The sequence below is a fragment of the Tachypleus tridentatus genome, unplaced genomic scaffold (genome assembly GCF_004210375.1).
Source record: "Tachypleus tridentatus isolate NWPU-2018 unplaced genomic scaffold, ASM421037v1 Hic_cluster_1, whole genome shotgun sequence".
Lineage (NCBI taxonomy): Eukaryota > Metazoa > Arthropoda > Merostomata > Xiphosura > Limulidae > Tachypleus > Tachypleus tridentatus.
The window spans coordinates 20,820,103-20,833,875 of NW_027467777.1; positions in this window are offsets into that span (position 1 = coordinate 20,820,103).

The window sequence follows — 13,773 nt, forward strand, 5'->3', positions numbered from 1 at the left end:
ATGTTATGGTCAATCCCACTACTCATTGGTAAAAAAAGAAGCCCAAGAGTTGGCGGTGGGCGGTGATGACTAGCTGCCTTCCCTCTAGTCTTACACTGCTAAATTAAGGATGGCTAGCGCAGATAGCCCTCGTGTAGCTATGCGCGAAATTCAAAGCAAACTAAACCACAATTATGGAAACAGTAAACTTTAATATCGTCACAATAAATCTAAAGAATCCTAATTCATTGTTCTTACTGTTTGATAAAATGTTAACTAACAGAAGCTGAAGGTAGTTCGAAGTTAATATATAATTATTTATCATACAGTACTAAGACACTGCTGTTTATATTCACGTGTTCCTAACCAGCTTCAGTGTTACCAGTTAATATTGAATTATTTATCATACAGTACTACGACACTGCTGTTTATATTCACTTGTTCCTAACCAGCTTCAGTGTTACCAGTTAATATTGAATTATTTATCATACAGTACTACGACACTGCTGTTTATATTCATGTGTTCCTAACCAGCTTCAGTGTTACCAGTTAATATATAATTATTTATCAAACAGTACTAAGACACTGCTGTTTATATTCATCTGTTCCTAACCAGCTTCAGTGTTACATATAATTATTTATCATACAGTACTAAGACACTGCTGTTTATATTCACGTGTTCCTAACCAGCTTCAGATAAGGAAATAGACATGGAAGTTTCGTAAACTGTTATCGACAAAAAAAAAACAACATATTATTTTGTTTGCGTCACCCAGAGAAACGTCGCTTATCATTATATTAAATATTATCTATTTTTTTGGAAGTCATCATTGTATTTATACTGAGGTCTTGGAAGTCATCACTGTATTTGTTCTTAGGTCTTGGAAGTCATCACTGTATTTATACTTAGGTCTTGGAAGTCATCACTGTATTTGTAATGAGGTCTTGGAAGTCATCACTGTATTTATACTGAGGTCTTGAAAGTCATCGCTGTATTTATACTGAGGTCTTGAGAGTCATCACTGTATTTGTACTGAGGTCTTGGAAGTCATCACTGTATTTGTACCTAGGTCTTGGAAGTCATCATTGTATTTATACTGAGGTCTTGGAAGTCATCACTGTATTTGTTCTTAGGTCTTGGAAGTCATCACTGTATTTATACTTAGGTCTTGGAAGTCATCACTGTATTTGTACTGAGGTCTTGAAAGTCATCGCTGTATTTATACTGAGGTCTTGAGAGTCATCACTGTATTTGTACTGAGGTCTTGGAAGTCATCACTGTATTTGTACCTAGGTCTTGGAAGTCATCATTGTATTTATACTGAGGTCTTGGAAGTCATCACTGTATTTGTTCTTAGGTCTTGGAAGTCATCACTGTATTTATACTTAGGTCTTGGAAGTCATCACTGTATTTGTACTGAGGTCTTGGAAGTCATCACTGTATTTGTACTGAGGTCTTGGACTGTGCAGTTAGAAAATATATTTTTTAATATTACACGTTTTTACCATCTTTGGTTTTTCACTTATAGTCAAAACCACAGAACGATTTAACAATAACGTGAAATTAGTTTCAAAGTTTAATTAAAAATTATCAAAATATTTGTCATCTCACTGTTTTATTTCCAAATGGTGAATATTTTTCAGAAATCAAACAGAATTGGCGGAAATACAATGTTTAAAGAAGATATTCTTTGAAATGCTCTAACTTTATTTGTCACATTTTGAGTTTTCTTGAAAAAGCATATAGTAAACTGCCAATATTGGTTATATATGAACCAGTAAGGTTTGTTTCGTAATTAAATTAAGATATGTTATTATTTCTTGATGACGAGAAACCCACTTGAAATAAAAAATGTATCTGAGAACGGCTGGTATGGGTATTAACATTTTTACTGATAAGGTCTCCCGCTAGTACAACGGTATGTCTCCGGATTTAGAACACTAAAATTAGGGGTTCGATTCCACTCGGTGGCCTCAGTAGATAGCCTGATGTGGCTTTGCTCTAAGAAAACACACACCTAATGATAAGGTCGAAACGTTGTTCTCTGCTTACCGATAGATGTGTTAACACCCACACCAGCCGTTCTGAAATACGTTATTATTTGTTTCAGATGCTGAGATGTAGTGAAATTTAACCATTCTATTTTCTCACACTGGGAATTGTATACAATAAACACTTTAGACATAACTTGAATTGTATTCTTTCTATTCCTTCTGCGATTTATAAGATTTTCATGTAAAACATTTTCATCAAAATAAAGTGGACATAAGATTAGAGTTTACATTGTAATTACTTACTACTTCAATAAAATAATAACATACTAACTAATTAACCAGTCATAAAGTTATAGATTAGACTAGCAATATACTGGGGTTGTCCAGGAAGATATTTCCAGTCATGTCAGAGTACAACCAAACATGACCTAGTGAAGGTCAAACAGTGTCAAAGTGTAGAATTCACGCGAATCCACCTTCTTGATGAGGAGAAACCCACTTGAAATATCAATGTATCTCAGAACAGCCGCTGTGGGTATTTACACTTTTATTGACAAACAGAGAACAACGTTTTGACCTTCCTAGGTCATCTTCAGGCTAACACATGCCCTTAACGTCGGTTGTGGGCGAGACTAGACTTACTGACTGAAAAAACTGTTGTAATATAACATGTTTAGCCTCTCATTACGTTAATGAAGGACCATGTATAAATATTACACGTGTTTTAACTACTGGAGTATTTACCTTAATAACATAGTCATAGATTAATATACGGGTTCCTTTAGTTAACTATAAACCATACCAGAGACGTATATTAATATAAAAATACCTTCAGTAAAATACAACGATATCCCAAAAATAGGTGAATATATTATTAGCTTTAGGTGTTGAATAACGCATACAATAATATTAGATTAACACTCACAATACTACACCATTGACCCTCACAATAATTCAGCATATGAAAATGAGATAATTTTCACTACTCTAGGTATTCACATTTGGACAGCTTCTATAGATTTCTGGTTTCGCGTTTTACTACCATGTAAACGTTGTGGAGAGTAAGTCACACCCAGATCGAGAGCCGTCTCAACAGGGTTGATGGTGACAAGCCGTGTAGAACCTTGGATGCTTCAGAAACACGTGTCTTTCTAAGAAGTCCGTTTAAAATTTGCCAAACTCGTCATTGTTCAACCGATCGATAAATCCCACTGATTCACTGACTGAAGCAAGTTCGAGAGTCGAACGTAAACACGAGCTCGCATTATTAAGTGGCATGAAAAACTGTGTTGGTTCCCCCGATTTCATCTTGGAAGTAAAACAAATGAACTGTGTTAGAAACACAGCTACAAACAATTGTTAAAGTGTGTTTATTTGACTATATTCGTGCCAAACTATGACATGCAACACACACAAACAAACACGCACTTCATACTTAAACGGTTCCAAGTAAAATACTTAAACAATTAAACATAACAGTTTCGCAAAATGAAGTTAAACGTCAGAATGGTAAGGTTTATGTTTGGTAGAACTGAAGTGAAAGCCCTTTAAGCCACGGGTAGAACTTTATCTTTGTTTAAAAACTCTAAGACCCAGTATTGCCGGAGGAGACAGTTCGTTCAAATCGATCATATTGTTAAAATTTGTGTGAAATCAGCTGTTTTATTCCATCACGGTAAGCACTAACGAGTTTGTAACCAAAGTCTTTCACAAAGGAAAGTAACAAACTTCGGTCGTAAAAAGATAAAAAATTAACTATGTAAGAAGACAAATAAAACCTTATTTTCTGGGCTTAACCGATCTTAGAAAAAGTTTTAGAGTTATTAAAGGAAAACAACAGTTTAGGTTTTAGAAATAACTACAGTAATTTAAACGTCATATTTTACATTTGTTTCTCCTTTATTAAAGTTCAAAAATAAAGCTACGTAATGGTTTATCTGTGTTCTACTACAGATATTGACCCAGAGAAGAAGGTAGTGAAAGAATCAGTAGGTAATGTATTAAACATGGCCGTAATGTCGACAACGTTCAGATAGTAATATATTAAACATGGCCGTAATATCAACAACTTACTACCGAACGTTCAGTAGGTGATGTATTAAACATGGCCGTAATGTCTACAACTTACTACCAAACTTTCAGATAGTAATATATTAAACATGGCCGTAATATCAACAACTTACTACCAAATGTTCAGTAGGTGATGTATTAAATATGTCCGTAATGTCTACAACTTACTACCAAACTTTCAGTAGATAATGTATTAAACATGGCCGTAATATCAAGAACTTACTACCAAACGTTCAGTAGGTGATGTATTAAATATGTCCGTAATGTCTACAACTTACTACCAAACTTTCAGTAGGTGATGTATTAAACATGGCCGTAATGTCTACAACTTACTACCAAACTTTCAGTAGATAATGTATTAAACATGGCCGTAATATCAACAACTTACTACCAAACGTTCAGTAGGTGATGTATTAAATATGTCCGTAATGTCTACAACTTACTACCAAACTTTCAGTAGATAATGTATTAAACATGGCCGTAATGTCTACAACTTACTACCAAACGTTCAGTAGGTGATGTATTAAACGTGGCCGTAATGTCTACAACTTACTACCAAACGTTCAGTAGGTGATGTATTTAACATGGCCGTAATGTCTACAACTTACTACCAAACGTTCAGTAGGTAATGTATTAAACGTGGCCGTAATGTCTACAACTTACTACCAAACGTTCAGTAGGTGATGTATTTAACATGGCCGTAATGTCTACAACTTACTACCAAACGTTCAGTAGGTGATGTATTAAACGTGGCCGTAATGTCTACAACTTACTACCAAACGTTCAGTAGGTAATGTATTAAACGTGGCCGTAATGTCTACAACTTACTACCAAACGTTCAGTAGGTGATGTATTTAACATGGCCGTAATGTCTACAACTTACTACCAAATGTTCAGTAGGTGATGTATTAAACGTGGCCGTAATGTCTACAACTTACTACCAAACGTTCAGTAGGTGATGTATTTAACATGGCCGTAATGTCTACAACTTACTACCAAACGTTCAGTAGGTGATGTATTAAACGTGGCCGTAATGTCTACAACTTACTACCAAACGTTCAGTAGGTAATGTATTAAACGTGGCCGTAATGTCTACAACTTACTACCAAACGTTCAGTAGGTGATGTATTTAACATGGCCGTAATGTCTACAACTTAGTACCAAACGTTCAGTAGGTAATGTATTAAACATGGCCGTAATGTCTACAACTTACTACCAAACGTTCAGTAGGTGATGTATTTAACGTGGCCGTAATGTCTACAACTTACTACCAAACGTTCAGTAGATGATGTATTAAACGTGGCCGTAATGTCTACAACTTACTACCAAACGTTCAGTAGGTGATGTATTAAACATGGCCGTAATGTCTACAACTTACTACCAAACGTTCAGTAGGTGATGTATTTAACGTGGCCGTAATGTCTACAACTTACTACCAAACTTTCAGTAGGTGATGTATTAAACGTGGCCGTAATGTCTACAACTTACTACCAAACGTTCAGTAGGTGATGTATTAAACATGGCCGTAATGTCTACAACTTACTACCAAACGTTCAGTAGGTGATGTATTTAACATGGCCGTAATGTCTACAACTTACTACCAAACTTTCAGTAGGTGATGTATTAAACGTGGCCGTAATGTCTACAACTTAGTACCAAACGTTCAGTAGGTAATGTATTAAACATGGCCGTAATGTCTACAACTTACTACCAAACGTTCAGTAGGTGATGTATTTAACATGGCCGTAATGTCTACAACTTACTACCAAACGTTCAGTAGATGATGTATTAAACGTGGCCGTAATGTCTACAACTTACTACCAAACGTTCAGTAGGTGATGTATTAAACATGGCCGTAATGTCTACAACTTACTACCAAACGTTCAGTAGGTGATGTATTTAACATGGCCGTAATGTCTACAACTTACTACCAAACTTTCAGTAGGTGATGTATTAAACGTGGCTGTAATGTCTACAACTTACTACCAAACGTTCAGTAGGTGATGTATTAAACATGGCCGTAATGTCTACAACTTACTACCAAACGTTCAGTAGGTGATGTATTTAACATGGCCGTAATGTCTACAACTTACTACCAAACGTTCAGTAGGTGATGTATTAAACGTGGTCGTAATGACTACAACTTACTACCAAACGTTCAGTAGGTGATCTATTAAACATGGCCGTAATGTCTACAACTTAGTACCAAACTTTCAGTAGGTGATGTATTAAACATGGCCGTAATGTCTACAACTTACTACCAAACTTTCAGTAGGTAATGTATTAAACATGGCCGTAATGTCTACAACTTACTACCAAACGTTCAGTAGGTAATGTATTAAACATGGCCGTAATGTCTACAACTTAGTACCAAACTTTCAGTAGGTAATGTATTAAACATGGCCGTAATGTCTACAACTTACTACCAAACGTTCAGTAGGTGATCTATTAAACATGGCCGTAATGTCTACAACTTAGTACCAAACTTTCAGTAGGTGATGTATTAAACATGGCCGTAATGTCTACAACTTACTACCAAACTTTCAGTAGGTAATGTATTAAACATGGCCGTAATGTCTACAACTTACTACCAAACGTTCAGTAGGTGATGTATTAAACATGGCCGTAATGTCTACAACTTACTACCAAACGTTCAGTAGGTGATGTATTAAACGTGGCCGTAATGTCTACAACTTACTACCAAACGTATTTATACTACTTTGGTTTTCATTTATCAGTATTTTGTTAGTTATAGGAATAGAACCTCAGAAACTACGATATAATATGTGTAATAATATTATTCAAAATTTTATTATTTTTCTATTTTTGGAGCAAACGTTTTGTTTATCATTAACATATGTCTTTCTACACTGATGACATAAATATGGTTATCATTAACATATGTCTATCTACACTGATGACATAAATATGGTTATCATTAACATATGTCTATCTACACTGATGACATAAATATGGTTATCATTAACATATGTCTATCTACACTGATGACATAAATATGGTTATCATGAACATGTGTCTATCTACACTGATGACATATTTATGGTTATCATTAACATATGTCTATCTACACTGATGACATAAATATGGTTATCATTAACATGTGTCTATCTACACTGATGACATAAATATGGTTATCATTAACATGTGTCTATCTACACTGATGACATAAATATGGTTATCATTAACATATGTCTATCTACACTGATGACATAAATATGGTTATCATGAACATGTGTCTATCTACACTTATAACGTATTTATGGTTATCATTAACATATGTCTATCTACACTGATGACATAAATGTGGTCCGGTACGTATAATATCTAATTTTCGATTAACAATAGTTCATCAACATCAGTGACGTAGTTATGGTCAACTGCATATAATATTTTAGTTTACTTTATTTTTGTGTTAGTAAACAGTGGCTGAAATTCTTGAAATACTTTACAAAGTTAACTGCAGTACCGTTAACGTCTTTTATCAAAAGGAGTGAATTTTAAAACTTTTAACCTTATTTATTCAGTTTCTTTGTTTAATGAACAGGTAAAAATATAATTTTGGATTTACTATATTAAAAATAGGTATATACAGCTGGCTCATTAGGCAAATGAACTTATGCAAGCTTTAGGTTATTTATATTTTAATTTTTAAACGATATTCGTTACTCTCCAGATACACTGCTGGCCAAAATCAATGAACATAAAGACAAGATATGAATTTAGCGTTGTTAGACTCAACCACTTATTTGAGTAGACCTTCGAAAGATAAAAATAAGAAAAGGGAAAATAAAAATAAAAAACGTTTTTAGCATATAATAGGGAAAATGTGAATACTATGAAATTAGCCTAAATACTAGCTGGTCAAAAGTTTAAGATGATACTGAAACGATGTCCTAAACAGGGTAGGAAATGCCCAACAAGAGGTCTCAGTAGTGAGTTGCACGGCCGTCATTGCGAATAACTGCAAACATTCGCATTGGCATGGTCAATATAAGCGTTTACAGAAGGCTGGTTAGAATGTTATTCCACGTGGTGAAGATGGCCTCACGAAAATCATGCACTGTTTGGAATTGACGTCCATTTCTATAGACTTCCCTTGCCAATGTAGCCAGATGCTGTTTGACGCCCCTATGTAATCTGAAGCTCCATTATTCCATGGAAGGAGAAAGCACCCTTTATCATGATGGAACCTCCTCCACTGTGTCGTGTAGAAAATGTCTCCGGTGGGATATCCTTATCGTGACAATAACGTTGGAAGCCATCTGGACCATACAGGTTAAATTTTTTCTCATTAGAGAACAAAACCTTCATCCACTTTTCTACGTCCCATGTTTGGTGCTTCTCAGCAAAGTTTAACCGAGCTGTTTCGTAGTGTGGAAGGAGGCGTGGCCTTTGAAGACGTTTACGGTTTTTAAAGCCTTTCTCTCGTAGATGCCGTCTTATCGTTCTTGAGCTGCATTCTGCGTCCGTAAGGGCCTTAATCTGGTTCGACGATCGGCTTGTGTCTTGCCGGACAACTCGTCGAATCCTCCTGCTCAACACGACGAAATTTTCTTGGGCCGAAACCTTCGTTCCGTATCCCTCAGGGTCTTTTAAAAATTTGCAACATCAGTTTTACTACATCCAATCTCACGTTGAGAGAGACCTTGCTTTTGCAGCTCGACAATTCTGCCACGTTCAAACTCTGTCAACTTTTTAGCCTTTGCCATGTTTTTACCCAATGTAACACAGGAGATGTCAGTGGGAGATGTTGACAACGCTAATGCTTGAACACAAATGACTAAATTTTGTTACATGTTTACCTATTAACGCTTCGTTTTAATATGGTCTTAAACTTTTGACCAGCTAGTATTTAGGCTAATTTCATAGTGTTTACATTTTCCCTATTAAATGCTAAAAAACATTTTTTATTTTTATTTTCCCTTTTCTTATTTTCATCCTTCGAAGCTCTACCCAAATAAGTGGTTGAGTCTAACAACGCAAAATGCATATTTTGTCTTTATGTCCATTGGCCTTAAGATTTTGGCCAGCAGTGTATCTCAAATTGTTTGTTCGTTGCTAAGCGCAGAGTTACACAATGGACTATTTGCCATCTGTCAGCCACGAAAGTTTGCAGATTTATCACTGATGTAAGGGTGAGCCGTATCTCAGAATAATGAATATTTTAGTTTGTTCTATTGTAAGATGCTGCTGTGTTTTATTTCTTTGCATGTCAAGTCTCCAGCCAAAGCATTTATTACACTAGTTTGCTCTCAACTTTCTAGTATCTTCTCTACCTACTTTCATACTTCTCTGGTTCTAAAGGTTCAGGTTATTATTCAATGTACACTGTAGAGAAGAAATATACATATTATATTCAGTTTTTTTGAGTCACTTTTACACTGAGTTTGAGACCATCCAGGAATCTGATATAACGTTGTTCTGTGTATTTTTCCCTGTTTTTAGTAAAATTTTCTAGGATACGTATCAGATGGATTTTTACATAAATAAAATATTTTTGGGAAAATTGATAAATAAATTGAAGGTTTAATTCAATATTTGAAATTATTTTCTTGTGGAAAAACTAAATATTCACATTTTAATCAAATTTGATTATATCGCAACGTAACAAACCACTGCGAATGTGACGTGTATGCTGACGTATAATCGTATTGATATACTATTATTATAGAAATCCATAAATAATTCAATTTTATTTACATATAAGATAGCACAACATATTCTAAATAACTGACAATTTTAGCCACTATCAACCTGCTGCGTAAAACGGACACACAATAAAGTGAATGCTTCTGGAATAAATCTCTCTAACGGGAAAAAAAAAACGCTATCGAATTCCTCATGATAGCTAGCTACGTGGCAAGTCGATGGGTTTATAACGTTAAAAATCGGGTTTCTGTAATCGCGGAGGGCAGATAGTCAATTGTTTCGCTTTGTGCCTTACAAAAACAAATCGTTACTCAAGAGAGAAACATCTCCGTAGAAAATAAAGAAAAAAACATTACCCAACTGAGAATACTTCTAAAAATAAATATTAGAATAACCTAGTAAATTGTACCTTTAATAAATATCCTAAAAAACATAACTTAGCATTTTCTATTCAAATCGTCTATCGTAACCTATTACGTATAATGTTCCAAATGTTATAAGTTATTGAACATTAGTCTGTTGAGGTCATAAATTAACGTTAATTTTATATCACAAATAGAAATGTCCGTAATGTCCCCGAGAAAAAAATGTGTTGTAGTGGAGAGAGTAAGTTAGCTGACTTATTCAGCTATGTCATAACAATGACATACAGTTTTACACATTTCATCATGGTTCCAATACAGTTTTACACATTTCATTCTGGTTCCAATACAGTTTTACACATTTCATTCTGGTTCCAATACAGTTTTACACATTTCATCATGGTTCCAATACAGTTTTACACATTTTATCATGGTTCCAATATATTTTTACACATTTCATCATGGTTCCAATGCAGTTTTACACATTTCATCATGGTTCCAATATAGTTTTACACATTTCATCATGGTTCCAATGCAGTTTTACACATTTCATCATGGTTCCAATATAGTTTTACACATTTCATCATGGTTCCAATACAGTTTTACACATTTCATCATGGTTCCAATACAGTTTTACACATTTCATCATGGTTCTAATATAGTTTTACATATTTTATCATGGTTCTGATATAGTTCTACACATTTCATCATGGTTCCAATACAGTTTTACACATTTCATCATGGTTCCAATATAGTTTTACACATTTCATCATGGTTCTAATATAGTTTTACACATTTCATTCTGGTTCCAATACAGTTTTACACATTTCATCATGGTTCCAATGCAGTTTTACACATTTCATCATGGTTCCAATATAGTTTTACACATTTCATCATGGTTCCAATACAGTTTTACACATTTCATCATGGTTCCAATACAGTTTTACACATTTCATTCTGGTTCCAATACAGTTTTACACATTTCATCATGGTTCCAATACAGTTTTACACATTTCATCATGGTTCTAATATAGTTTTACATATTTCATCATGGTTCTAATATAGTTCTACACATTTCATCATGGTTCCAATACAGTTTTACACATTTCATCATGGTTCTAATATAGTTTTACATATTTCATCATGGTTCTAATATAGTTCTACACATTTCATCATGGTTCCAATACAGTTTTACACATTTCATCATGGTTCCAATATAGTTTTACACATTTCATCATGGTTCTAATATAGTTTTACACATTTCATTCTGGTTCCAATATAGTTTTACACATTTCATCATGGTTCCAATACAGTTTTACACATTTCATCATGGTTCCAATACAGTTTTACACATTTCATCATGGTTCCAATACAGTTTTACACATTTCATCATGGTTCCAATATAGTTTTACACATTTCATCATGGATCTAATATAGTTTTACACATTTCATTCTGGTTCCAATACAGTTTTACACATTTCATCATGGTTCCAATACAGTTTTACACATTTCATCATTGTTCCAATACATTTTTACACATTTCATCATGGTTCCAATATAGTTTTACACATTTTATCATGGTTCCAATATAGTTTTACACATCTCATCATGGTTCCAATATAGTTTTACACATTTCATCATGGTTCCAATGCAGTTTTACACATTTCATCATGGTTCCAATATAGTTTTACACATTTCATCATGGTTCCAATGCAGTTTTACACATTTCATCATGGTTCCAAATAGTTTTACACATTTCATCATGGTTCCAATATAGTTTTAGACATTTCATCATGGTTCCAATATAGTTTTACACATTTCATCATGGTTCCAATGCAGTGTTACACATTTCATCATGGTTCCAATATAGTTTTACACATTTCATCATGGTTCCAATATAGTTTTACACATTTCATCATGGTTCCAATGCAGTTTTACACATTTCATTCTGGTTCCAATATAGTTTTACACATTTCATCATTGTTCCAATATAGTTTTACACATTTCATCATGGTTCCAATGCAGTTTTACACATTTCATCATGGTTCCAATATAGTTTTACACATTTCATCATGGTTCCAATATAGTTTTACACATTTCATCATGGTTCCAATATAGTTTTACACATTTTATCATGGTTCCAATATAGTTTTATACATTTCATCATGGTTCCAATACAGTTTTACACATTTCATTCTGGTTCCAATACAGTTTTACACATTTCATCATGGTTCCAATACAGTTTTACACATTTCATCATTGTTCCAATACATTTTTACACATTTCATCATGGTTCCAATATAGTTTTACACATTTTATCATGGTTCCAATATAGTTTTACACATCTCATCATGGTTCCAATATAGTTTTAGACATTTCATCATGGTTCCAATGCAGTTTTACACATTTCATCATGGTTCAAATATAGTTTTACACATTTCATCATGGTTCCAATGCAGTTTTACACATTTCATCATGGTTCCAAATAGTTTTACACATTTCATCATGGTTCCAATATAGTTTTAGACATTTCATCATGGTTCCAATATAGTTTTACACATTTCATCATGGTTCCAATGCAGTTTTACACATTTCATCATGGTTCCAATATAGTTTTAGACATTTCATCATGGTTCTAATATAGTTTTACACATTTCATTCTGGTTCCAATACAGTTTTACACATTTCATCATGGTTCCAATACAGTTTTACACATTTCATCATGGTTCCAATACAGTTTTACACATTTCATCATGGTTCCAATACAGTTTTACACATTTCATCATGGTTCTAATATAGTTTTACATATTTCATCATGGTTCTAATATAGTTCTACACATTTCATCATGGTTCCAATACAGTTTTACACATTTCATCATTGTTCCAATATAGTTTTACACATTTCATCATGGTTCTAATATAGTTTTACACATTTCATTCTGGTTCCAATACAGTTTTACACATTTCATCATGGTTCCAATACAGTTTTACACATTTCATCATTGTTCCAATACATTTTTACACATTTCATCATGGTTTCAATATAGTTTTACACATTTTATCATGGTTCCAATATAGTTTTACACATCTCATCATGGTTCCAATATAGTTTTAGACATTTCATCATGGTTCCAATGCAGTTTTACACATTTCATCATGGTTCAAATATAGTTTTACACATTTCATCATGGTTCCAATGCAGTTTTACACATTTCATCATGGTTCCAAATAGTTTTACACATTTCATCATGGTTCCAATATAGTTTTAGACATTTCATCATGGTTCCAATATAGTTTTACACATTTCATCATGGTTCCAATGCAGTTTTACACATTTCATCATGGTTCCAATATAGTTTTAGACATTTCATCATGGTTCCAATATAGTTTTACACATTTCATTCTGGTTCCAATACAGTTTTACACATTTCATCATTGTTCCAATATAGTTTTACACATTTGATCATGGTTCCAATGCAGTTTTACACATTTCATCATGGTTCCAATATAGTTTTACACATTTTATCATGGTTCCAATATAGTTTTACACATTTCATCATGGTTCCAATGCAGTTTTACACATTTCATCATGGTTCCAATATAGTTTTACACATTTCATCATGGTTCCAATATAGTTTTAAACATTTCATCATGGTTCTAATATAGTTTTACACATTTCATTCTGGTTCCAATACAG